Genomic DNA, 24,742 nt, shown 5'->3' on the forward strand with positions numbered 1-24,742 from the left:
TGGGCCCGTGAGCCGTGGCCGCTGGGCCTGCGCGTCCGGAGCCTGTGCTCCGCAACGGGAGAGGCCACAACAGTGAGAGGCCCGCGTACCGCAAAAAAAAAAAAAAAAAAAAAAACACTAGGTAATAACCTAGTATGAGATCGAGTATGAGTTTTGACACCAAATGGATGGATGGATATCATTTGATATTCTTTGGTGTTAGCATTTGCTAGTGTTGCTTTTACTTTCCTATTATTTCTAAAATGTGTCGTATTTCAGTACATTCTAACCATTTCCTTGCCTCCAAGATCCTTCCCTTCACAGGTATGATCCCCAGCTTTGTCGTTCATGTAAACAGCTAGAGAGTACCACACACACACACACACAATGAGAGTGTAATAAATACCAGTGCTTAATGCTATTATCGTTAGTATTATTCATTCAACAAATATTTGTTGAATATGTATAATTCTGCTGTGTGTGTGTCATATTTGAAAACACACATGATTTGTCTTTATAGATCTTGTACTCTAACGGGAATACAAAAGGTATCTATTCAAAATCCAGTTCCCCTGTCATGTTGAAACAGCAGCTCGTTTTTTATAAGATAAAGTCCATAGCATTGACATGTTACCCAAAGACTTTTGTATCTGACATTTCCCTGTAACTTCAGCCTTACTACTTGACATTTGCTACCTTTATACCTTTCAGAGCACCCATGTTTTGTAATTCCCTTGTCTGTCTGCACATTAATCATGCAAAAGCTCCACTCTGTGCCTTTGTGTGTAATATTTCCCTTACTTAGAATTTTCTGGAAACAGTATAAAACTGGCTAATCGATGATGCATCTTCTTTAAGATTTGGCTCAAATTCCACCTTTTCTATATAGCCTTCTCTGATCTTTTATCAACCTCCAACCTTTGTGTTATTTCTGAATCTGACATGTTGGTGTATAACTATAGTTCTTAGCTGGGGGCCATCTTTCTCCATAGGGGACATTTGGCAATATCTGGAAACATTTTGGTTGCCACAACTGGGGCGATGCTCCTGGCATCCACTGAGTGTAGGCCAGGGATACTGATAAAAGTCCTATGATGCTCAGAATAGCCTCCCACAACAAAGAGTTGTCTGGTCCCTCCTGTCAGGAGTGATGAGGTTGGGAGACCCACGTTGATGATTCCGCCCCAGCCACTAGGGTATGACCTTCCCCCGGCTAGTAGCTCTGTCTTATTTACCTCTGTGTCCTCAGCATTAAGTCCAAAGCCTGCACCATGTTTATTAGATATTTCCTGAATACATGAAAGAAGGAAGGGAGTAAAGTATGCATGACTATATAAATAATTAGAAAGTGTTTGTTCAATAATCAAGACATTGACGGTATTTTGACCAACAGCAGTGCTTCCCACCTGGGGAATTAAACTTTTGAATTGGAGTGGTAGGCAGCAGAAGGAACAGGGGCATGGGATGGAGAAATCACAGTAATTGAGGATTAAAGTTCCGATAACAGAAAAGGAGAAAATATCAGAGATTCGGATGTACAGTGACATTTTCAACAGTTTAAAGCTTTTATTAGATGGAAAATAGTATTTGAATAATTTTTATTATTGCAGCCAATCAAGATTAATTATAGGGCTTCCCTGGTGGCACAGTGGTTGAGAATCTGCCTGCCAGTGCAGGGGACACGGGTTCGAGCCCTGGTCTGGGAGGATCCCACATGCCGTGGAGCAACTGGGCCCGTGAGCCACAACTGCTGAGCCTGTGCGTTTGGAGCCTGTGCTCCGCAACGGGAGAAGCCACAACAGTGAGAGGCCGCGATAGTGAGAGGCCCGCGCACCGCGATGAAGAGTGGCCCCTGCTCGCCGCAACTAGAGAAAGCCCTCGCACAGAAACGAAGACCCAACACAGAAAAAATAAATACATTAATTAATAAACTCCTACCCCCAACATCTTCTTTTTTAAAAAAAAAGATTAATGATATGTATAGTTTCAATAAACAAGGTTATTTATCCTTTTATTAAAATTAGAATTAATGTAATGTATCTGAATATTAACACAACATTGACTATATAAGATGTGCTATCTCAGTCTTTCTTACTTTTTTCCAGGTATAAAATTCTGTGTAAGCAAATACTTCTTTTTTATGATATTAGTTGATGGTAGGTGAAAGAATTCTTACAAAATAGGAGCTACTTCAAACTTTCAAACTAAAATCAAATGGAAACAGTTTTAAAGTTTAAAATAGTTCTTTAAATTTTTATGCCTTTTATGCCTCTCAATCAACATCAGCCAATAAAGCACTGAATTACTACTAAAAACAGTTCTTGAAATACTTCCAAGTTGTTTAGGAAAAAAATTCTCCCAAACTGAAAGGACTGCCAATCTCATAGGAGACTCTTAGGAAAAGACGGTTAAAAAGCCAACAGAAAACAGAGAATCTGAGACCGTGAACTTCCTTAAATATCGTAGAAACAACTTTTAATAATATCACACTTTCTTAAAAAAGGTTAGCTAAAAGTGTAATGAGAATTTCCCATTTCTGCTTGTAGATAATTAGGAAAACTCATTTACTAATATATTTCCATGACATCCCATCCCAGAATTGAAGATTTTTCTCCTCCCTGAAACGGCCCTTTCAGGTTCTTATAAAGTACATTTTTCTCCCATGTTCTTTTTTAACTTAAAAAAAATATTTGTGAAGTTTTTACATATGAATAGTCTCCACGTAGATAGGTATAATTAATATATCACATTATATTATTTTCGGGTGTACAACACAATGATTCGATATTTGTATATATTGCAAAAGCATCCATCACCATACATTCTTACAGAATTTTTTTTCTTGTGATGGGAACTTTTAAGATCTACTTTCTTATCAACTTTGAAATATGCCATACAGATTATTTATCTGTAGTCACCATGACTTATTTATTTTTTAGCTAGAAGTTTGTACCTTTTGACCCTCTTCACCTGTTCTTCCTATCTCGCCATCCCCGGCCTCTCACAACCACCAGTCTGTTCTCTGCATCTCACGTAGATCCACTTTTTATGTTCTACCCTTTAAAAGTACTTTAACTAAAACTACCCATCAATGAAGTGCTTTGCACAGAGGATGCCTGTAGTCTTTTTACTTATACAATTTTTTTATTATATTTTAAATCACCACTTTCATCAGCACTAAAATTTTATAAGCAAAATATTTTCTAAAACTCTTCCTTCTTTAGTGCAAAGGAGCTTCAGGGAGTCTGACTCTTAATACCACCTATTGGTCTGACTCCAAAACTGTTGCATAGCTGGAGTAACAGTTAATAAATAATGGCTGACAATAATCTTCTATATGTCTGTAGGAGACCAATTAATTGCCACCCAAAGATTTCAAATTCTACTCCCCAGAACCTATAAATGTTACTCTATCCAGAAAAGAGGTCTTTTCAGGTGTGATTAAGTTAAGGATCTTGAGATGGGTGGTTATTCTGCATTATCAGTGTGGGCCCTACATGCCAATAACAAGTGTTCTTATAAGAGAGAGACAGAAGGAGATTTGATACAGACGAAAGAGAAAAAGACACACACAGAGGAGAAGGCTTTGAGACCATGGAGGCTGAGCTTGGAGTGATGTGGCCACAAGTGAAAGAATGTTGGCTGCCACCAGAAGCTGGAGGGAGCAAACAACTTGACTTCAATCTAGTGACCCTGATTTCAGACTTCTGGCATCCAGAACTGTGAGACAATAAATTTGTGGTTTTAAACCCCTGAATTTGTGCCAATTTGTGACTGTAGCCACAGGAAACAAACAAATGACACTTGGCCTCAAAACATACCTTAAGAAATAGGTGGAAAAAAAGATTAAAAAATGAATGCTCCATTTATGTCTCCGTGAATGAATGTGAATGAGGCCAGTTCCACCAGTACGTTAGAGAACTGTAGGATCAGGTTTGGAGGTGAGTTAAGAAATCCTTTGGTCCACATTGATTCTCAATATAGAAACTCTATGATAACCTCTCTCTTGGTTGACCATTAAGCATTTATATGAGTCCTTTTAGAGAGAAGGAGCTCACCATTTTTTTTTTTGGTACGCGGGCCTCTCACTGTTGTGGCCTCTCCTGTTGCGGAGCACAGGCTCCGGATGCGCAGGCTCAGTGGCCATGGCTCACGGGCCCAGCTGCTCCGCGACATGTGGGATCTTCCCGGACCGGGGCACGAACCCGTGTCCCCTGAATCGGCAGGCGGATTCTCAACCACTGCGCCACCAGTGAACCCCCCCATATGTTTTAACACTTTAATAAAATAGCTTCACTATGCCCACACTTAATCAAACCTAGGAAGCATAGATGTATTTAAAACTGCTCTGTTCTATAATAGACACTCAAGGGGGTGGGCACATTAGCCCTTCAAGAGCCTAGAAGAGAACTGAGGACCAAAATAATGCAGGATAAGAATTGCTTAAAATTGACTTTGAATGGATAGTTGGGTAGGAATCAATCTGAGTTGTCATTATAATTGATTTAATCCAGGGTATCATCTGGCAGTTTACTCCAGGTAGATTTTAGGAGCTTACCTTCAAAGGCACACTGGGTTAGACTTCTTTCATAGGTTACAGCTATGACTAACACTGAGAAGAATGATGAAAGCTTTTCAAAAAGTGCTGAATGGGCTTCCTTGGTGGCGCAGTGGTTGAGAGTCCGGCTGCCGATGCAGGGGACACGGGTTCGTGCCCCGGTCCAGGAGGATCCCACGTGCCGCGGAGCGGCTGGCCCCGTGAGCCATGGCCGCTGAGCCTGCGCGTCTGGAGCCTGTGCTCCGCAACGGGAGAGGCCACAACAGTGAGAGGCCCTGCAAAAAGTGCTGAATGCTGGATCCACTTAGAGTTCATCTCGGTAAGGCAAAGTATGAGCCCCGAGTGCAGCTTTAACCAAGACAACTTGAGTCACCTTTTTCATTCTTAGTTGGAAATGAACAATACATCTGAATTTTTGTGAAACAAATTCTGTGATTGTTTTTTTGACCTGAGGAAGAGTAAAACACTTTTCACCTTTCCTGGCCACCTCTATTTTGTTATTTAAACGTAAAAAGTGAAAACATTTTAGACCAGCTTCAAGTGGGGCTTGGGATGTGGCAATCCCAAGGAGATGGCGATCAATAGAGATTCAGATTACTCTATGACTTCAGTGTTTGAAACATTTAAAGGAGAAAACAATGTGAAGTTAGGTTAAACTAGCAGCATTTGTAATGGAGGGTGGTTTACACAGTTCATTAAGACAGGACATGCAGTCAGTAATGTCATGGCTCTGAGCTTTTGTTTGGACCACTCTCTAGCTTTCCATAAGCTGATCACTGCTTTGCAATAATTTAACTATTTTTTTTTCCTACAAACCAATACAGTAAATCAGCAAATGTGCAGGTAATGAAAAATCAATGCCCTTTGTCAAATGCTCCCACTTCTTTTCAGATAGTTCTCACTTTGGAAAGAAACTAAAGTGCTAGGATATTAAATTCTTGAAGAAATAATAGGACAAGTCTAAGCAAAAAAATCACATAGGATTTGAGGTCAATTCAGGAAGTGTATTTGTCTCAGAGCCCAAGTAATGTCTTCTCTCATATTAAAGTTATTTTTTCTGTCATTCTAATTTGCATTTCTCTTCATAAACTATTTTTTCACATAGGTCTATTTTCTAAATTTAAAATGATCTGACTTAGGGGGCTTTCCTGGTGGCGCAGTGGTTAAGAATCCGCCTGCCAATGCAGGGGTCATGGGTTCAATCCCTGCTCTGGGAAGATCCCACATGTCGTGGAGCAACTAAGGTCATGTGCCACAACTACTGAGCCTGTGCTCTAGAGCCCATGAACCACAACTACTGAACCTGCGTGCCACAACTACTGGAGCCCGAGTGCCTTGAGCCTGTGCTCCGCAACAAGAGAAGCCACCGCAATGAGAAGCCTGCGTGACGCAACGAAGAGTAGCCCCCGCTCGCCGCAACTAGAGACAGCCCATGCGCAGCAACGAAGACCCAATGCAGCCAAAAATTTAAAATAAAAAAAAAAGATCTGACTTAAAACTTAAAGAAACTTATTCTTTAAACAGTCTTCCAGTTGTAAATACTGGCAAGTACTTATCTTTCTATCCATTCTTATTAGTTTGCATGATTTGATGGGTTATTTTAGGAATGATAAGTTTTAAAGAATTTTAAAGTTCACTTGGTGAATACTCTGTGTTATAACTTTGCATTTAAATCTGGTAGTTTCATCGAAAAAGAACCAATTTGGAACAGGAAAAAGGACCACAAGCACATGGAAAATATTTTGTTGGGACTAGTAAAATTTAGACATAAAATGTATTTCAATATGTAGTGTTTATTTAAAATATATGGACACTCTCAGAGTTGATATATACTAAAGAAAAAAAAAATCCCATGTTTTCTTATCTCTTTCTTCTTTTGTTTTCTAAACAAAAATCTAAGGAGTTCCAGAGAAGAAACATTTGTTTTTTCACAAAGCTAGAGAATATATTTCTCCTTTCATAAAATGCCGGACTGTGTCCATTATTCTTGTGACTCATAGAATTCTAGGGTATATTTGAAAAGTTCTGAACTCACTTGATGAAAGAAGCATGAAAGATCTGTAAAGAGGTTTTAAAAATTCTATCCCATCCATAATTTCTAGAATCCATTAACAACCAATCTGGAGATTCTTAACTCTACAAACTTTAGTTTCTATTTTCATATTAGGGCACGAGAGAAGTACTGAGCCAACTTCCAGGGAAAGAAAATGGACACCCGTTACACAACTTTCGTTATATATGCTGATTTTTGAAATACACATTTTGTGATTGTTGGTTCATATAAATAATCTTAGGTTTATGCTTTTGCTAGTTGCAATGACTTTATTGTTTGGCTAGGCTAAATATCTTAATTTACATATCTTATATTTCACCTAACAGTGTTTTAAGATCTGTTGTTGTATAAAACTCCGCTTGCTTTGCTGAATTCATAACTCTCAGGAGCAACATATTTATGGTTAATGATGGAAAACATGCTTCCAAGATGTTTTTGTTTCTATTTATAGATATACTAAAGGATTTATGTGCCCACTACTCATAAATATTCTGATCAGGTGTTTGACTATAAAACATTTTTTTAAATGCCACAGTCCACAGGCTAATGATCTATTCATCTGAAATGTATTCTGACTCCTATAAGTGATATATATTTTAGATCTTTTAGAGATAGCCTTTGTATCCTTCTGTTTTAGCCCATACCTAGAACAAGAATAAATTCCCTGGACTGTTAGGACAATTCAGAAGATAAAGCTGAGGATGGACCCTGACCTGTGAAACAGGACTTAATGAGAGGCCCAGGTTAACCTCTAAAGTCCAGGTGAGAGTTCACACGTAGCCAGGAAAGCCAAGAGCATGCAGAGCCCTCAGAGTAAAAAGGGACGTAATGAGGAAGTCACTTACCAGATGACAGAGTAATGTATATGTTGAAGGACCTCCATGAGAAACTGAAAGACATCTTAGCTAGACAGATAAAAATGACTGATATGCCCAGACCATCTCAATTTATAGATAGGGCTGTACACTTCTAGGGAATATTTTGTAAATTTATTTTTCCCCACATAAATACAGATTAGCTCCTTAAATCCTACCTCATCTTTTCCCCATGAATACATGATTTTTTTCCCCCCTCTGGGTCACCTCTTCTAGATGTTCCAAGGCAATTTGCTTGGCTCCATTATAAGTCCCCTATCTTTATTTTTCTCTTTATTCTATGTTTCATGTTTATTATTTAGCTCTACTTCATTTCCTACATTATTTTTGGAACTAGGAAAATTGTACATTAGTAAGTTGTCAAAGCAAAGATTGTACTGGAAGGAAGACTTTATTTAGACTATTGTAATAGAGGAGAGAGACTGAATTCAACTCCCCTGAAACAAAAGGTGGGAGGGATTTTAAGTGCTGGGGTGAGTAAGTGGAAATGTCCTGGAGGACATTAAGGGGGAGGTTGGTCAATGGGATATGTTGAGCACATCAGAATTATTCCTGAGTTTGCAAGTGTTTTTCACTGTGATTAGGCCTTTGTGTTTGCTAGTTGGTGTCCATCAAAGTTAGTCTCCTACTCTCCCACAGAGACTGGGAGATACGGGTGCTATCTCCTGAGATGTTTACTTTCAAAGAGATGGTTCCCAAGACCCTGAGAAAACATTCCCTGGGTTGTAAATCTGACAAGAGCCTGGGAGAAGATTTACATACCTTCCACAGGGGCAGAGGAGGAATTTACAATTGCAAGTTTTCTAAGTAAACCCTCTAAGAATAAGGAAGTCAGAGCCTATAGTCAGGAAGAAATCTGTCTAACATTTAATCAAACTGAAGAGAATATTAAGGCTGTCTTGGTCAAATGTTTATTAATTTTCAAATAGTAGTGTTTATATCCATTGTGTATCAGTTGCATATCTTATATCTGACTATAAATTCTGTAACACACAAACAAATGCATGAATGTAAATAGTACATTTCAGTCTTTAATCTTCTGTGTTCTTAATTCCATTTCCTACTTATAGATCTTCATCACAATTTATTGAGCCAAAATTGGCCAGACTGCCTCTAGTGCCAAACACTGAAACAGCTAAGACATCGTCCCTCCTCCCCAGGGCCTTTTTCCACTGGCTACAAGAATGCATAGGTTTTGATTGCCTAAGGGTAACTCCATTCACAGAAGAGAGGGGTGGTGGTACAGAGTATTATCCAGCAGCCTTCCTGCAAGCTGAACTATTGGACACGTAGTCCAGAAGAATATACAAGGCAGGCATGCATTCCTTTGCCCATTTTGTACATTCTGGTGCAGAAAGAGTCCACAGTGGAGAAATGCATGTTGCTCCTTTCCATTGTTCAGCTCGTTCCTGGCTCCCCATAACCTTTGTTAAAAATGCTAGAGCTGCGCTGTCCAATGTGGTAACCACTAGTACCATGTGATTACTGAGCACTTGAAATGTGACCAGTCCAAATTGAGAAGTGCTGTAATTTAAAATCATACACTGAATTTCAGAAACTTAATATAAAAATAATATAAAATATCTCTGATAGTTTTATATTTATTGCTTGTTAAATGATACTTTGGATATATTGGGCTAAATATTGCGATGAATTTTATCTATTTTATTTTATATAATATGGTTACTAGGAAATTTAAAATCATGTATGTGGCATGCATTAAATTTCTATTGGTCAGCAAGGCTCTAGAGAGTCAGATGTCCCCCTTCCCAGTACCCTAGGGTATTCCTCTCCTTTGTATTGGTCCCTATTAAAAGGACTGTTACCTTCCATTTCTGCCTGCCTCTCTTGTTCCAGTACCAGCTGAAATGGTACCTCCTTCCTACAGTACTGAGCTACTTAACACTAATTTATCATTTATAATGGTTATATATGTATCATCTCATTCCTCACACTGAAACATGTTCCTTTTTGTATCTCAGCCTCCCATGGAGTTTATAATTAAACACATGGTATAGCTCAATAAACATCCATTTAATGTTCTAAATTCTGATCAAACAGTTAGCTGAAAACCCACTGTTTTCAATTTACCATCACATTCTTATAATTTCACTTGGGGGAGGAGGAAGATGCAAACTATAACCTTGATGTAATCTGCTTCTCTGAGTTCAGAGAGTTTGAGAAAACCCAAACGCCCCCTCACCACGTGCTCCAACCTGCTCATTCGGTCTCAATCAAGGGGCTGAAGCAAGTTACCAGATGGGATCTGAATTCTTGCTTCTCTAAAGTGTATGCTGAATTCAACGATAAGTTAAGTAGAAAATTTTCGACTTGCATAAAAGCAAGGAAGTCATGATGAAAAATATACTTTTTTATTGATGTCCAAGTTTTTTTTTTTTCTTCATAAAGAATCTTCCTTAATGTTGTGATTGTTTGTTGTAAAAATGATGTACAAAGGCAGGATGCTATCCATGGAAACTTGTCAATAAGCATCCTTGATAAACCAGTGAAAGAAATCAGAGTATTCACTGGAAAGAATTTCATCCCCATGCTGACTTCAAGCAAGTATAATTTAAGGGAAACATCAATGACAAAATATTCCTATGGCCAATGTGCAGACCTGTAAATTATTAAATCCTCCAAGGCTGTGAAGGGATGGTCAAATTCAGTGTTCAAAGTGTTTCAGGCAAATGTGTTTTAAAAGATTTTCTGCTTGAGGCATACATAGAACAGCTTACTTTGTTCCCTTGTAAAAGACTAATCGAGTAGCTTAGAGCATCGTAAAAGTGATCATCTCCCCCAGGGAATGGGAAACACCATTTTATCTTTCACATTGTCCATTCTGGGCACACAAAGGAATTATACTTGCTGCTAATGCAGAAGATGAGGGAGCCCTTACATAAACACACCGAGAACGAGGATTTATAGAGGCAGATTCTAGAGGGGACTTTGGGATTAGGCATTAGTTCACATTCACTGTCTTCTAATAGCTGAGACTGCACCTCCGGGCAAGGGTCCTGCACACCAAGGAGACCCGCTTGGAACTTAGCAAGATCCCAACGTGAAGAGCCTAGCTCAGAGAGACATGTCATAAATATAAACTTACTCTGTTTTCTCCCAGTTTCAAGGATGACACTGAGACTCTATGGATTGCAACAGCTGATGAAGCGAAACATTTCATTTCCAACAAAAGGAACCAATATATTACTTGCTCTGAATAATGACATGCATCACACATGTTAACTCAGAAAAAATGCATTACACTTTTTTCTGTATTAAAATGTAAAGGTCATGGTTTAGGTCAGGATTTCTTAGTCTCGGCACTATTAACATTTTGGGCTGAATAGTTCTTTTTCGGGGAGGGGGGAGGTGCCATTCTGTGCATTGGAGGATACTTAGCAACATTCCATCTCTACCCACTAGAAGCCAGTAGCCTCTGTCCCTGGTTTGTGACAACCAAAAATATCTCCAGACATTACCAAATATCCCCTGGGGAGGAGGGCAAAATTGCCCCTGAGAACCACTGATTTAAATTAATATTTTACAGAGTTCACTTATATATGTGTGTGTAATACACATACTCACATATACTGGATCTTTATCAGGGTGTACAGGTGCATATGAGCACATAAAAATCATAACATATCTAAGTACTTTACAAAACACATGAAATAAAACTTCAGTGCAATCAGTGTCAAGGAAAATCAAGAGGGACAATAATGATCTCAAATTATATATTCATGCGCCAAGGTTTTTTTGTTGAACATTTGCTTTGAATATCATTATGTTAATTATAAAAGCACCCATCATTATAATTAAACAAAATAAAGTATTCTAAAAGTGTTTGTTGAGCAAATTGAATGAGCCAGATGCTAGTCCAAGGGTTTGGGCTGAAGTACAGAAATGAAGCAAATGGATCCCTGTCTTCGTGAAGCTTACAGTAGAGGGTAGTCGTGTAATAATTAAATAAGCATGCAAGCAAATATAAAATTAATCATTGTGACATGAGCTCTGAAGACGAGGTTTATAGTAGAGACTCTTCACTAAGGAAGTGAATTGTAATACATGTGCATATGTACCGTACATATGTCACACGTCAACAATGGTCATATTATCTTTTAAGTCAACGGTGGTACTCATGGAATTCCAACAGACTATTGGAATAGGTAGTTGGAATCAAGGGACAGGTGATCTGCGTTATCCATGGAGGCTGACAATCTCAGTCAGCTGCAGGTAAAATGAAGAAAGACTGGGGGTCAGGTTAAACTATCAATCCACAGGCTGGAAGAAAGGAGGGAGACTGTAACAAGGAAAAAGAATGATATTATACAGCAAATATATGCATTCTAATAAGAACTACAGTTGAAGTACACACACATACCTATTTGTATACATAACATTTATATATTACAAGATTTTAAATAACAATTCTGTTTGGTAAAAATCTTATAAAGAAAAAGACTTGGGGATTTAAAATTTCTGAGCATCAATTTTCCTCAGCAAGATAAAGGGAGATAATTTATATGGTGGCTTTTAAGCACAAGATACAGGGGTACAATTGTATTTACAGGCTGTCTACTGAGTGAATACCCAAATCCATGGAACAAGTGCTATGACAAAGATGATCACTTTTCTTGATAGTTAGTAAGTTATTTCTCACTTCTGCTGGGAGTCCAGCGTGGGTTAGGATTGGGTGGTAGGGGCAAGGTTCTGGTTCCCATAGCTGATCAGATAGAAATTCCACTATCTTGTAGCTGAAACATGGAACACCATGGCAGGGCAGGAGGATCAAATTGTGGCCTTTCACTGGCCATTTCACTGGACATAAAAGTCACATGGTATTGCCTAACCATGCAGGGGAGAAAATTAAATATTTGGAGAATGTTAGTATGTCTGCTACAGACATCAAGATATATATATATTTACAGAAGTTTTGTATGCTTTACCACAGTGTTTGTGTTTAGAACTATGGTGTCTGTGACAGAAACAAAAGAGAAGGAGCTAAATGATCATCAGTATAAGTATGTTAAATGCCACCATAGGGTGGAGTGCTGTGGGGTGGAATACTGTGGAGGAGGTCTTCTGTGGTTATTTGGAAAGAGCTAAAAGATGTATTGCGAAGGACAAAGAAGAAAACGTAGGGGAGCTTTTATAGTATGAAACTTCTGCTGGCAAAATTGGGGACTGGGGGTCAAAGAGAGACTGTTTTTTTACTTGGTAGCCTTTTATACTATTTGGATTACTTACTCTTTGAATTTTTCGTTTTTACTATGCATTTAATCAAGCATTACTAAATTAATAGGCTAAGAGAATATAATGGTTGTATTTTGACAACTCAGATGAGAGGCATATTATGACTGTAACAGTATCACTGGAACCCATTCAGAAATCATGGTGATAAAGGAAAGAATCTTTAGAAGCAGTATGAGCTTAGAGCAATTTTAACTTGTTCTCTTTCCTGAGCCTAAAATTGTTCAATGAGCTCCAACTTCGGCTGGCATTTTGACCATCAATTATCACTGTGTATTTATAGATATGCTCTTTCCCAGCAATTTCAGAAGGTTAGAGCAAATCTATATAATCAGTCTATTATTTGCCAGAAGATGAAGTGCCATTGAGGCTTGTGTAATCAAAGGAAAATGGTTCCAAAGATAACTTTAGCATTGGCTGGTGTTAAATGTTGAAAGAAAGAGCTTTTCAAATATAAGATAAATGTATATACTTTCTTCCAAATATAGCCAGATCGGGGCTTAAAAACTACAGTCCTTCATAGTATGATTTTATTGATGCACCGTCACAGTAGTATATTATTGGAATTATGTTTTGCAGGAGTGATGGATTTGTCTTGAGTCAGTCTTAGCAGCTTGGTGCACTCTGGTGCAATTGTAAGCTTTAAGAGATTCTTCCTCTGGTCAGTCACAAGTTTTCCTCTTTCATTCAATCAGTATTTATGGTTCAGACAGAAAGTCAGAGTCATTTCCTTGGAGACACCTCTTCTGCTCCCGAGACTGGGTTAGTACCCTTGAGTGGATAATTAGAGCCTGCTTTACAATTTTTCTCAGCTCTGCTTATTACACCATCTAATTAAAGTTTGCGCTTGACGTGACTTGTCTGCCTTGCATGACTGTAAGCTCCAAGTCGGCTTTGCTCACCACTGTAAACACACCTCTGATCTCAGTTGCTGAAACATAGGAAGTTTCAAAAGACAGCTATTGAATGAATGCATGCTGGCAAATGTACGTGTTCATGTTCATGTGCAAGTGTGTGTGTCCTGTGCAGGGTATCTTACAAGCAGAGTCTGGGGCACTGAAGGGAGAGTAAAGAGTCATGTCTTCCCCTCTCATGTGAAAAGAACTCAAAGAGAATGATGTAGTGCGTTGGAGTCTGCTCTGAACCACCCTGCAGGACATGGAGAACCAAGGCAAACCCTACGTTTTCTGGCCCTAGTCCCACTGTGGTGTGATTTTTGAAATCATATCTCAGGCTTTGGGAAACATACTCTGGCCCCTGGACTGTTACGTTCACCAGACTGTCCTGGTTGTGGGTGGGGATGGGGAAAGACACTGAGATTATATGAACCCCTGTCAGTAGGAGGTGGATTTTCCTGTGGAGGAATGACGGTATAGACTGTCAGGCTTTGAAAACACGGTATTAATCTATGGGGAAGCAGACCATTAAATATCATGGAAAAGGCAATTAGAACTAACAGTGGGGTCATTTTGGGGGACAACACCATGAGAAGGGCTTGGTCTTTTTCCCTCCTGTAAACAGTCACGTTTCATTTGCTGTATCGTAGTTTCTTCTCAACTTCCCTAAACTATCAGTAAAGTCTGTTCCTCATACTCAGCCTTTCTCCCAGTGGCAGGCTGAGGAATTAAGACAAGGTTGTTCAGTGGTGGCGCTCTGCTCACCTAGGAAGATCTGTGCTCTCGGAGCTCCAGGCTGGAATACATCTAGGTCATCAGAGAAGCCAGGCAGAATTGTAGTCAGACGATCTCAGGGCTGATGATGATGGCGAAGGATCCCTGGGGAGGGCAAAGGAAGTGTAGATGATAGACAGCACAGGAATTACAGTGATGTTGAGGGATGAGAAAAGGCTATGTGTAATTGTACTGCGAGAGTAGAGGCTGCACTGAAAAGTTGCATCAAGTTGTGCCCTTGGTAAGGGGTGCCAATATTCTGCAGCCAAAGGGGGATCATCTGTAGTTTCTGAGCAGTTGAAATTTCTCATCTTTCTAGGTTTCAGAAAGATAACCTGAGTAGTCAATGTGAAGGGAGGGCAAACCAGTGCTGAAGTCATTAAAATGTAAGCACAAGACAGAAGTTTCTAAAACATAGAGATTCTGATTTCTTATGTTCTAGTTCTGTAAGTATGATAAGTTGATTGTTTTCACTTGAAATTTTAAAAATTTATTAAAATTGTGGGAAAATTATCAACTTAGAAGACATACCAGTGTTGGGGAAGGATATCAAGATTTTACTAAAGGGTATCTGTTTTTTGACATTAGAAAACAGAAAAATAGAAAAACAATCTGCACAAGCTTAGGACCAATTAAAAAAGAAATAGCCGTGCGTGTTATTGTTGGTCAATGCTTGATGGCATAGTTGACTCAGCTGGAATCAGGAAAAGAGATACATTTGTATCATTAAAGAATGAGGTTTATTATACCACTGGAGGATGTGTGTGTTGTGTGTGTATGTAGGCATGTGTGTATGTTGTATACATATGCAACACACACACACACATTTTGTCTGTCTCCATGAAATTTAACTTCGCACCAGAGATTTTTAAAATGTAAATACTGTAGCAATGTTAATTTTATCATCTGACAGAACTTCTTTTCCCAATAATTGCTCTTCAAGAATTAAATGCTGAATCAGCAGATTTCTAGAGTAGTCAGTCGATCTGCTATTATGCAAGATTATGCAATTTCTGTTAAGTGGTTCCCAGAGGCTTCCAAAACAGGTTAACTTTGTCCTAAATGTAGGTTAATTTCTTTACTATTTCCCAGCCTTGTTTAACCTCTTTAGTGTGAAACATGATTAGTTTATCTCATATTTTTATTTGATTTACATATCAAGAAAATTAACTTTCAGAAATGTTAATTCCTTTGGTACATTTTAGGCAGTATAGCAATAGAGGTTTCGATATTGATTTTGGTCATACTTTTTTTGGTTCTTTTACCTCCAAATATATATATATATATATACACATATCTATGTGTATATATATATGTATTTGTATAAACTCTGATGACATTTAGGAAATTTCATGTTGCTGTAGAAGAGTTTCTCCTGTGAATAAAGGATATTTGTTCAAGGAAATAAAGGGAATTACTGCAAACGTGGCAGGACCTTTGTTCAGTATACCCTGTTAAGTAATATACGTACTTTATTTGGCCTGTGCTTCCTTAGTATATAATTTCTTAAAAATAGGAGAATGTAGCATGATAGGCTAGCCCAGAAGCAATGTTATTAACCTGTGTGGTCAGGGCACTTGGAGCCGCGTGGGAGCAGTTAATCAGCTAATGGATATTTCTGTAGGGAGAAGGTGTCTAGTCATGACATATGAGTCACACAGCCCAAGTGGACGGAATCATGATTCCACAGCCACAGGTCCTTTCTCCGGGTTGTTTTGCAGTCTGTCTATGTGGATTTTTTCTTCTTCTGTGCCACTTTACCATCACCAGTCATTAATTTATTAAATACATTGTTTACAAAATTATTGAATTTAACTATAGGATAAAGGATGTTTTGAATTCACAAAAGAAACAAGTTTAATTACAAATTATGTTACTCATATCTGTAACTTGCACTGAAGTAAGGCAAGTTTTTAAAACATTACAATGTATTTTTCACTACATATATAACATTTTATAGTTTGATTTTAATACAAGAAACTATAATAAACTATAAACAATAGGTCCAAATCTCACCACTAGATATACCCTGGAATCACCCTTTCTAGGTGGTCTCACCTTCAAATTCCATCAACAGGGTGTAGGACATTATAAAGCATTTTTAGTTTTTGCTTTTCTGGAAAGGGAAAAATGGTATTTCATTGTTGTTTTAATTTGTATCAAAATAAGCGATGTTCTCTATTCTTACTTATTGGCCATGGCCAAAAATGCTTACTGCATCTAATTTATGTTTAAATGTTTTAAAATATGTTTGTTGGATAGAGCTATATATTACATGCAATTCCCAGGATATGAGATAATTTCCGTCATGTATACACATATAATAAAACTTTAATAACTTATACTTCATAATCATTGGTAAAATCTGAGAAAACATTAATAGTATCAGTCATATATATTGTTCATAAAAACATGTTTCGGATTTTTTGTCAAGCAGGAGAACAAAGCAATAAGCTGTCAACCTATTACGAACCAGACCAGTGGTTCTCATAGTGGGGTCCTCAGCCAGAAGCACGAGCATCACATGGGAACTTGTTAGAAATACAAAAATTTGGGGCCCCCTAAAACCTACTAATCAGCATCTTGGTGTGGGGCCCTCAGTGTTTTAACAAGCCCTTCAGGTGATTATGATGAGGCACCTTGACGTTTGACAATAACTAGACTAGATCAGCAGTGAAGAGCCTCATGTGAGATGTTGTTTGAGTTATTTTCCTCATCCCCTGCATCACGTTACTATGCACATTTTCTAAGACTTCCCCCCTCCTCCCTCTCCTTTTCTCTCTCTCTCTCTCTCTCACACACACACACACACACACACACACACGTTCCATCGATTTGTGTCTTTATCCTTTAATCTTTTCCAGATAATAGCTTCGTTAATGTATTGCTACATGTGGAGAATCTGTTAGCTTTTAAGATAAAAAGTTCATTTGCTAAATTTTCCCCGTATGTGCAGACTCAAAGTGTTTGCTCTGATTGCTACATATAAACAAAAAGCATATCGCTCAATTTGGTACAACTTTAAGAATACTTTTGTGGACTTGCCTTAGCACTGTTTTGAACACGCTCTATTAAACTCTAAAACCTTTCATACTAGAGGTCATTATAGAAGCCTTAATGTGTGTCAAGATTTTAGATGGAAAATTTCAAATTAAAGCTTACTTGTTCCTAAAGACAATGAGTGGAATATAAGTATTATTACTACCCCTATTATTATTTATTTATTTTTAATTAAAAATGTATTGAGGTAACATTGGTTTACAGTGTTCCATGTTCCATGTGTAAGACATTATATTTAAACTTCTGTATACACTACAGTGTAGCTCACCACCAAAAGTTTAGTTTCTGTCGGTCACCCTATGATTGATCTCTGTTACCCATTTCACCCTCCCCTACTGCCTGTCTGGTAACCACTACTCTGTTCTCTATATCTACATGTTTGTTTTTGTTTACCACTGTTATTATTAAAACTGTGTGTGTTGATATCTTTACATACATTATTTCCTTCAATCCTTATAATAACTCTTATTATTCTCATATACATAAGTCTGCTGGAATATACATTATGAAAAAAGAATTGGATAGACACTCAAAATTTTAAATTTGTATGATTGGGACTATTTAATTAAATTCTACTCATCAGAACAGATTCTAAATAGACTTTGGATTAACCTAAAGTCTTTTAATGAAATAAAATTTTATTGAAGTTATCATATTTGATATTTATGCAATTCTCATGTTATCTAACATTGTACCATTTAAAGTGGGGTTTAATAGTAGGATTTCCTTTCTATTTAAATAATTCTTTGGAAAGATTATTTGTGTTCTAAGGAACTATAATTACGGTGTTGTGAATTTGGATACCTTCTAGGCTGAGGAGTTTCTGGAGAATTTGTAAAAGTTTTCTTTTTTGTATGGCATTTCAGTCCAACTCATCATTCTCTAAACGTTAAGGGTCTGTAAATTCATGGCTTCAGAGAATGGTACAGTATTGAAAATGCAATAAAGAAGAAGAATATGGAACCTATTCTTCCATAAATAGTTCACTCTGGTCCCGTTAAAGATAATCAGAATTTGGGCTTCCCTGGTGGTGCAGTGGTTAAGAATCCGCCTGCTGATGCAGGGGACATGGGTTTGAGCCCTGGTCCGGGAAGATCCCACATGCCGCAGAGCAACTAAGCCTGTGCACCACAACTACTGAGCCTGCGCTCTAGAGCCTGCAAGCCACAACTACTGAAGCCCTTGTGCCACAACTACTGAAGCCCTTGTGCCTAGAACCCGTGCTCTGCACCAAGAGAAACCACCCCAAAGAGAAGCCCACACACCACAATGAAGAGTAGACCCTGCTCACTGCAGCTAGAGAAAAGCCTGCGCACAGCAAGGAAGACCCAACGCAGCCAAAAATAAAATAAATAAATTTATTTAAAAAAAATGTTAAACAGAATTTAAGAATAATGCAAGAGCATAGTGCATATTTATTAAGTGTTACTTTATGAGCTACTCTTTTTGAACCAAACTTCAAAGAGCTATGTCTACTTTTGTTTTGGAGCCTATTCAAAAGACAATGCTAAGAAAATTGGAAGCACTCATTTTCTCATTTGCTAAAAAGTACCACAATGGGATTTTTACTAGAAGACGTATTTACCAAAAACAATTTAATAGAAGAGGGTACTTGTATCAAATATTGGATTTTTTGGAATTAAAACAGTGAGATATTTGAAGCACAGATAAAGTAAGAAATCTGGGTTTCTATAGTTATTAAACAGAGAAGAAACCTAAGGTATGTAAATCATCCTTTGTGGAAAATGTAATTAACTTGTGCACTTAAGTGGCATTTTAATAATAGAAAAATGGAGATTGGACATAATGATTTTAGAGGAGAAATGGACATGATCTAGTGATTCTGCACTGATGAGACTTTGCCTTCCTTGAAGGACAGATATGCACAATTTTGTTTGTAAAAAATATATTCCATTACATTCAGAGAAACATTGTTGATCGGAAGTGTAATGTGGGATAAGGTATGTGTGAAGTAATTGGGCAAATTTATAATTTTTTGCCTACTCAAAGTTTACCTCCATCCTGGTTTTCGGGCATTACCCAGTGGGTTGACTGGTGAGAAGCAGAGGACTTCCTACCAATATGGAAGCCATAGGGTGGGTCACACCTCTTTACTGATTCACTGGCAGCCAGTGGGCGGGCATGCATCTGAGATTGGGTTGGTTACTTGCTTCCACTCAAGCCAGGTGCTGATGAGTCCAAGACCGTGGGAGAGACGGTTCCTAGCTCTTAGCTCCTAGGGCTGCTTTGGTTTCTGGGCAATTTCTAACCCAAGTCCTTGACAAGAATCCCATGAATTTGCATTATTTTTCTATTATATTTCCTTCTGCTTATGGTGACCAGTATTACTTTCTTTTGCTTGCAACCGAGATATCTAACTTTGGAAAATATTTTTGCATATATTTCTTAAGGGTTTGCTAAAGTTTTAGTAATGTGCAGATGTTGCAGTTTTATTTACTGTGGAAAATCATGGCTATGCTTCCAAAAATTTACAACTTCCAGCAGTAGGTTAATCAGTATGGAAAGTGTAAGTACAGAGTAATAAAATAATCTTAGTGTTAATATGCATATTAAGAAACCAAAATATTATACAGGCTATATTTTGAGGCAACTCAATAAAGTGCCGAGGACTTCTCACACATGGTAGGAAAACTTGAAAAACTTTCCACTTTCCTTGGGAAAATTTGAAAAACAACTCTGTGTGTGTGAATATTTTGGGGTGTTTAAAAACCTTTGCATGACTTTCTCAAAGCTACCCAATCCAGAAACTTATTTTTTTATTTTTTATTTTTTTGCGGTACGCGGGCCTCTCACTGCTGTGGCCTCTCCCGTTGCAGAGCACAGGCTCCGGACGCGCAGGCTCAGCGGCCATGGCTCACGGGCCCAGCCGCTCCGCGGCATGTGGGATCCTCCCGGACCGGGGCACGAACCCGCATCCCCTGCATTGGCAGGCAGATTCTTAACCACTGCGCCACCAGGGAAGTCCCTGTTAGGTGTTTTTCAAAAGTTTTTTTAAAAGCAGTTTCTTGGGTTTATATTTTTAAAACTACTTTATTGAGGTATAATCGACATACATAAAGCTGTATTATATTTAATGTACATAACTTAATATGTTTTCTTGTGTTTATTTTTAGATTAATAATGATTCAACCCATTTATTAAACCCTCAGTGTTTTATGGGAACTAGAAAGTTTGTGTTAGTTGTTTTAGTATAATATTCACAACACACCTGGAAGGCAGGCTTAAATAATAAGTGTTAGAGAGATTTGGTGACTTGGTCAAGTGGGTGAAAGAAGTGGAAATTCAAAAGCCTTGCTCTTGGTCTCATCCCCTTCACCATTTCGTTCAGCTGGGCCACAGTACTCTTTAAAAGTTTTAACTGCCATCAGTTCTATTCTATCTTTAGGCCGTTTTTCTAAAGTGTTTTTTTTTTTTTTTCCTTTCTTTTCTCATATCCAAACTATTTTTGTTTTAATTAAATTATTTATTTATTTACTTATTTAATTTAAAGACATGAACCAGAGTATCACACTAATTTGTATTAGAGGACTGTTTATTACTATTACAGAGGAATATTGTCTATAAGCCCTCTAGGTGGTTATTTCAGGTGGGTGAGTTTACTATTCATCCAGAAAAAGCATAGAGACATTTTTCCTCTTTCGAGACTTTACAATCTGAAATTTCAATGCACATGATTTCAGTAAGCGTGGAAGGAAAATTGCTTTTAAATGTTTTTAATGGAAAAATTAGGTACTGAAATACCGGCATGTTATAAAAACGTTGCCCAGCCTTTGCAAACATCTGGAGTGGCACTGTCCAGTCTGACTTCCTGTGTTGGTGGAAATGTCCTGTATCTGCATTGTCCAACATAGCAGCCACTACTGAGCACTGGAAATGTGCATGGTGCAACCGAGCAATGGACTCTAATGGTAATGTGGCTAGTGGGTACCATGTTGAACAGCAGGTCAAAATGAATGACTTCAAGCATCCAGTCCCCCTGGTAGGGCTGACCTCCCACACTGTTCAGACAGCACACAGAAAGTGAGCTAGTCTGTTTAAGAAAGCAGGTGAACCCTGGAACTGCACTCTTCCTTTTTCTTGCTACTGTAGCGATGGCACCATTAGCATGTTTGCAAAAGTAACGACCAGTTTTACTTGTAGGAGATTAACCCCAGCTATCCTCACTCTTCTGTAACGGTGGTTTTCTGCCTGAGAGTTGGAGAACTGCTCCCTTAAACCACCTTAAGGCACCTCGGCTTCTAGGCACTACACCTGCCAGGCGTTGTGGATCGGAAGATCTAGGCGGTGGGTGGATTTGATTTTCCTGGACCTGACTGAGGCCAAAATTGTTTCTGCTTCATTATTCTGAGAAATGGATACTTTGCATGAGGCAGTCTAGAATTCTAAAACAAACACTAGTGGGTATAAAAAATATTCAAAGTCCTTATCTACAGAATTCTTTGTTTTCTACAGTAACTGTGTTCTTTTATGCTTAAATCAGTTCACTATAAAGAGATCACAAATCTAGGCATGACATTTCTTAATGCTATGCATTCCTACTGGGATAAGCTTTTTCTATCAGAGAAGTAAAACTCTGAATGCTGTAGTTACAGGGTTTTACTGAGACAAAAATGCACAGGAGGCAGATGCATCTTTGACACGTAATTATCTTTTTCGGCATCCTGCCCTTCCCCTACCACATCTACTCTCTGTTCTCCCCCCCGCTTTTCTTTTCTGTCAGACCCTCTTGAATCTGGTGGTCTTTGCTCTCTCCTAAATCCCTGTCAGTTCCTAGGAAAAGGGTTGAAATGTAGATGAGGGTGATCAAAGACAATCTTACCTTTTTAGTGTACTTGAATTTTAAGCACAATTTTATATCTGTTTAAGGAATTGAGTATTTTTAGCGTATCTTATGCTAAATATATTTAAAACAATTTGATGGAATCAAGGATTTATTTTCTAGCTCCTGAATTCTCACTCGAATTTTGTGCACCTACTGTTCTTATGTGTAAAGTTAATCCTGATTTATGGTCATCCTAATCTTTCTATATCAAAGAAGACATCTAAATCAAGAAAGATCATGTAAGGAAAACGTATCAGTGAATACCGGTGTTATGATGCCTAATGATATTAAATTAGACATGAGCATATCCACATAGTACTCACCTTAAAGAAAAATTCAAGCACGTGGTTTAGAAAAGAGCTTTTTTAAAAACATTGTTTTCTCCTCCTCTAACCCCTCGATTCCTCATGGGTAGTTAACTGACTTTTGGTCAGGGACATAATTTATTATGAAGATTCTTCATAAAATAGCTTGTTCACCTTACGTATAGCAGAGATATTTAATGACTTTTTTTAATACTTCCAACCAATGTGGAGGGGCCAGGATCAGATTTATCCTCTTAATTAAAACAACCAAAATAAGTAGACAAAATATGAAAAATAATTGGTCTTAAGATACTAGATATCAGGTGACAAAGACAATGACCTCTGAAAGTTGAGAAACAAACAGGTGAACTCTACAATTGCCTCAGTTTATTGCCTCTAGAATTGTTTCTAGGCCATGGTTTAGGGAGGAGAAACTCAGAGTCTGGTGGATTCCCTTAGTTGAGGAGATGGAGCTATGAATTTGAGAAGACCAAAGCAGTTAGAATTCACAGAGGAGAGTATCACAGAAGAAAGAGTTGCACAGAGAGAGAACCTCAGACATCTATGGTGGGTTTCTCTTGAGTTGAGTATTCAACAGAATGTTAACCAGCCCATGTGTGTGAAGAAATTATCTGAGACCAGGAACAAACATCAAAAAATATTAGAGGAAAGAGGTTTTGGCACTTTCACAGGTATGGAAGAATGCCTATGCCTACCAGCCAGATAAGAAAACTCATAATTCACAGGTCATTGTATAGAATACTCAGGAAATTCATGCCTCAGTAGTGGGGAATAACTAGTCCTAGGCTAAGGACTACTCCAGACCCACGTAAAAATCATGAAAGCAAGACCTGAATGAATCAAATTATTTATAAGTAACTTAACTGTATCTCAGAATAAAGCTAAGAAGATTTAAAGAAATACAAAAATAACCAGTAGTGAACAAGGTAAAATCCACACAATGCCTGTCATCCAGTCAAAGTTTACCAGGCATGCAAAGAAGCAGGGGACACAACCCATAATGAGGAAAATTATCAATGATAATCTAATAATATTATTATAATCTAACAAGTGCTATAATGAGCATTAAGGACATTAAAAATGCTTACTATAATTGTATTTCATATGCCCAAAAGTTGAGTCATGGAAGAAATAAAAAGGATGCAAATTGAAGTTCTTGGCCTAAAAGTGACAGTGCCTAAGATTAAAAACACTCTGGATGTAACTGCATATTAAATATGGCAGAACAGGATATTAGTGAACTTGAAGACATAGAAATATAAGCTATCCAAAGTAAAATATAGATGAAAATTAAAAATGAAAAGAGCACCTGTGAGTTATAGGACAACTTGTAGCTCCTTAATATACATGTAATTGGAGTCCCTGAAGAACATGAAGGGCAAAAAATTTGGAAGAAATAATGACCAAAGTTGTCCAAGTTTGATGAAAACTATAAAATATAGATCCATATTCATGGATTGGAAGACTCAGTGTAGTTAAGATGTCATGTCTTCCCATCTTTATCTATAGATGTAACATAATCCCAAATAAATCCCAGATCAGGTTCTTTTGCAGATGTTGGCGAACTGATTCTCAAGTTTATATAGAAAGACAAAAGACCTAGAATAGCCACCACAATACTCAATAGGAACAAAGTTCGAGACTGATACTATCCAACTTCAAGATTTACTGTAAAGCTACAGTAATCATGACAGCGTGCTATTGGTGGAAGAATAGGATGCAGATTAATGAAACAGAGGAGAGAGCCCAGAAAAATGCCCACATAAATATAGTCCACTAATCTTTGAAAAGGAGCAAAGGCAATTCAATTGAAAAAGGATAGTTTTTTCAGATGTTTAACTTTCACAAAAATGCACTCAATATGGATTGTTAACCTATGTCGGAAGCAAAACTATAAAACTAAAAACCTTTGGCAAGAATCTATGAGCTCTTGAGTTTATAGATACAACATCAAAATCAAGATCCATGAGAAACATAAGTGAAAAAACACACTTTATTAAAATTTTTTAAAAACCTGCTCTGTGAGAGACACTGTTAAGACAAGGAATAGATAAGCCACAGATGAGGACAAAATATTGTTAGAACATATATCTGATTAATAAATTGTATCCAAAATATACAAAACTCT

The sequence above is a fragment of the Kogia breviceps genome, chromosome 18, assembly GCF_026419965.1.
Source record: "Kogia breviceps isolate mKogBre1 chromosome 18, mKogBre1 haplotype 1, whole genome shotgun sequence".
NCBI classification, from domain to species: Eukaryota; Metazoa; Chordata; class Mammalia; order Artiodactyla; family Physeteridae; genus Kogia; species Kogia breviceps.